This window comes from Rosa chinensis, chromosome 7, assembly GCF_002994745.2.
Source record: "Rosa chinensis cultivar Old Blush chromosome 7, RchiOBHm-V2, whole genome shotgun sequence".
Taxonomy (NCBI): Eukaryota; Viridiplantae; Streptophyta; class Magnoliopsida; order Rosales; family Rosaceae; genus Rosa; species Rosa chinensis.
In genome coordinates, this window is record NC_037094.1 from 19,406,516 (window position 1) to 19,411,000 (window position 4,485).

General features: G+C 41.4%; 1 pseudogene; it reads right to left on the reverse strand.

The window, feature by feature from the left end:
• Window positions 1-640: 640 nt before the first annotated feature.
• Window positions 641-2,328, reverse strand: LOC112175302 (annotated as a pseudogene).
• Window positions 2,329-4,485: the final 2,157 nt, after the last annotated feature.

Sequence of the window (4,485 nt, forward strand, 5' to 3'; positions counted from 1 at the left end):
AATTTTAGACCAACACGTGGCTAACACAGAGGTGGTTGCATACATTCTTAATAAAATTAATATTTATTATTTAATTAGAAGTGATAGTTAGTCAGTTACCAATAAGATAATGTGAGGATGAGTAAAATAGCTGGTTACATATTTATTTATATAATTATATGTAATAAAAATATAGATAAAATTGGAAAAAAAAACAAAACCGCCTAGTCCCCGCCTAGGCCCCTAGGCGCTAGGCCCCGGGTTACCGCCCGACTAGCCCCTAGCGTTTTTTAGAACCTTGCTCAAAAAGAAATAGAATCTGAATACAATTGAATACCTAGAACACATTCCTATTACAACTCTAAACCCTAGTTTGTAGAGGCACACATTATGTCGATATCCTTCAACAACATCAAGCAACACATATACATACATTTTATTTCTTTGTACAATAAACTGAAACTTCCAAGATCTTGTCTGTTCTGTCATGCAGATTGAATGGTATGTACATAGTGAAAGAGAACATGCTTCACTTTCATTTCATATATGCGCTCAAAAGTTATGATATTTGCCCATGTAAAACAAATCAATTACTTCAAGAACTTCAAACGGATAATGTACGATATGGTAGCCTGCATGTTCCGTTGCCATGGAGATAACCTTAAGTATAGAGCTCGAATCTCGATAACCTGGGTGTTGCAATAGCAAACAATGGAGCCATCTTCTTCACCACAAGCCCAAAATTTTCTGAAAGGTTAAGCTTCGTGTCATTGGGCAATCGCCACTCAAACGAATGCAAGAATGAAGCCAATTCAAAGGTTAACATCCTCTCAGCCAAGGGAAGTCCAGCACATATTCTTCTCCCAGAGCCAAATGGAACATACTGAAACTTATTGCCCATGTAATCGAACTTGTTGCTAGGATCCAGGAAACTCTGGGGTCTAAACTCCAAGGGGTTGTCCCAAAGACTCGGGTCCCTATGTATGGCCCAAGCATTCATGAAGACAGTGGTACCTCTCAGTATGGTATAGCCACCAATGGTGGCAGATTCACTTGGACAGCGGGGCACTAGAAGGGGCAGTGCGGGGTGCAATCGAAATGTCTCCTTGACCACAGCATCCAAGTGATGTAATTTCGGCAAATGAAACTCTTCAACCAAATTGTTCAGCCCCACAACTTCTGTAAGTTCTTCTTGAACTTTTTTCATTTCTTCTGGATGCTGCATCATCTCAGCCATTACCCATTCCACTATAGCCGTCACGGTCTCGGTTTCGCCTACCACAATGTCCTGTCAATAAGAGGGCACATATACTTTTAATGTGAAGGGAAAATTGAAAATATAGTTGGTCCTGACTCCTGAGAGGCTAGTATATTAAAATCTGTTAAAACTAAAGATGATAATGAATATTGTACCATGAGTACTGCCTTCAGTTGTTGCATTGTAATCAATATTGCACTATCTTCATGATTATGATATTCCAAGGCGAATTGCAGAAAGTCTTTCCTTTCACCTTTGGCCAAGGTATAATGCATCCGTTGTTGTATGGCAGTATCAAGAATCTTGTAGGTCACCGAAATGAGCTTTTTTGCTTCCCTCTCGATTCCTTGTTCATCAAAGATGGAAAGTGCAAGGAAAAAGTCTGAAATATTTGGTTTCCTAAGTAGCTCCATCGTTCCAGTCACTGTTTTTCGAAACTCAGCTCCAGCCTCAGCTGCCTTTTCTCATTTTAATATCGTTCCACCCCATAGCATGCGCATGACGTTGTTGGTTGCAGTCGAAAATGCCAACTTTCCCAAATCTATTGGAATGCCAATTCTGTCATAAATATGACCAATTGACTTGTGAACCTCTTCTCTTCTCAAAGCATAGCTATCATCAAGGTTGGTTTTGCTTAGCATCTTACTCACAAACACCATGCGCAGCCGCCTCCAATCTGGACCGTAGGGTGCAAATGCGATGTCCCTTGCTCCATATGAGCCAACTAGTGCAGCTGTGGTAGGAACATGGTTAGCAAACACAGTGTCATGGTCACGAACCATTTCTTTCAGAAGTGTTGGGGAACTGATCGCAACACATAATTTGCTTCCGAGGCGGAGTTTGTAAATAGGGCCATAAACCCTCGCCAACTCAGTGAATTCACGGTGAAGTTTGGTGCCTAAGAAGGGAAGGTATCCAAGTAGAGGCAAACCTATAGGGCCTGGTGGCAATGGAGGTATTGGGTTCTTTGAGCACTTTTTCCTAGACCACAGGAACCAGAAAATAGCTAACATCATAGCTAGAAGGGCAAGAAATATTGCTCTGAGATTTTCATCTTTATCATTGCTAGCATCCCCCCATGATGACCACATTTCTCACAACACTGTACTGAGAAATTGAGGGCCTGAGGCTTTATGTGGATGAAAGATAAGGTGCAGAAGTGAAGTACCTGCATGATAACCAGTCACCATGCTTTTATATATATGAAATTCTTACCTGTAACAGATGCAGTGGACAAAGATCTAGATAATATTCTTTTCATTTTTGGTCCTTGAACTTTATCTCTCTTAGGCAATTTTTCTGACAATTTAATCTTAATTCTGCATGTGACGTGGCTAAAGAGGTAATTGTAGCAGAGAGTAAATTAGTTAAAGAGGTAAAAAAAAAAAAACAATAACAGAACTGGCTAAATAAGTAAGACACATTGAGATAAAAGCACGTATGTTTTCATTTGTGTAATAAAGTTCTCCCTTTTACGATTTATGTTTAGGTTACTCTCTCTGAGAGGTAGGTGGAGGCCGTGGCCTCCTGGCGGCGGATCTGCAAATTGGGCTGGAGGAGATGGGGTTTCCTTCTAGTCTAGTCGCTAGGGGATTGAGGATGGAGGGGTTCCCCGTCGTCGGATTCTCAAAATTGGGGCCACTAAAGAGCTTCTGTTTCGGGTGGCTTTTCAAGGCAGCGGCAATGGTTTCGAGTCTTTCTTGGCCCGGGATGTTTTGGAAGGTTTGGCTCGTCGGGGAACGGAGTGGAGCTCCGGGGGAGGTCTGCCTCCTTGGGATTTCGTTCTGTGCCAAGCGGCTGGGCGGTGAAGGTGGCGGGGGACTGGGTCATCGTACAAGGAGGTTTGCGTGGCCGGGCTAACTGATGCAGGTCTGATCTGTGCTGGAGGTTGGCTGCTACTGGGAGAGGCGACGATGGCGACGTCCAGCGGGGGATGACCTTTCCGTCCGGTGTAGTCGACTGGAGGCGATCTGGTGTGCTGCCGTACTTGTTTGGGGTGCCCATGAGTTTGGGTGGCCTTAACAGGTCCAGTTGGGCTTGGAACCCTTCTGGCCTAGTGCTAGGGTTTCCCATTCGTTTGGGCTTCTAATTGGCATATGGGACAGCTGGGTTGCTTGGCTGGATTGTTTTACTTTTGATTATTTTTATGTAAGAATTTATTCTCCTCTGGGGAATGAATTCGTAGGTTCTCTCTGAGATTTGTCGCAAAAAATACTTGGAATGTCTTGGCCTTATGATTTTCTAGACCATTTTAGGGTAGATTTTGGGTGAGCTTCATGATCTTTAAAAATGTTGAATTACTTAGGTAGTGACTCTTTTGACAGTCCCACAGGGATGAGTCATTATGTGTAATTTCGCTGATCAATGCAATGAGTTGACAATTCTCTCAAAAAAAAAAAAAAAAGTAAGACACATTGAGATAATGATGAAAAGTGCATGATTTAACACCAAATTGACTGAAAGACCGAAACTGGTTGATCATTTATTGGATGCAGTAAGAAATTTCGCATACATCTTTTCATGGGTTTAACCTCTTTATCATTGTTTTTTACTACTTTTTCACTTCTATTAGCCAATTTGGTCCCTAATATAGAAGTTCTTCCTAAACTGTGCACTTGAGGGTAAAATTCAGTCACGATATTGGCTAAAGACGCAATGCAGGAAAAAGTACATGATTTAACACCAAATTGACGAAAAACCACACTAATTAATAGATCGAGATGAACGTAACAGAGACCACATTAGGTAAAGATCTATTACACACAAAAGAGATAAGAAACCCCCTTTCATATTAAGCCAAAAAAATTGATTCACCCCACCACACCAAGCATCAAGAAGAAAATGTTAGCAGCAAATAATTATAGCAAAAACAAACGGCAAGATTTGTTGCATGTACACATGGCCATAGGCTGCAAGCATGGGCCAATAACTCAATATACCTGGTGCCAATTGATCTGATCTTGTAGAAGATTGCAAGTTGTTGGAGGGACATGGAAGAGTCTGGACTCCTTGATTCTAGAGAGACACCTCACCCCTCCTGATGTAGGACGAGATTTTAGCCAATTTTAACAAAAAATCTCGAAAAAAAAAAATAAGCGTCTTCACATTAAAAAGAATAATTTGAATATTGAAAAATTGGCTAAAATCTCGTCCTACATCAGTCTCTTCCACTTGAAAAGAACTCGACCTCAAGTTCCTCTTGAATGCATCTTGACCATTACTAGGAATAAAACACGATAAGCCATCAA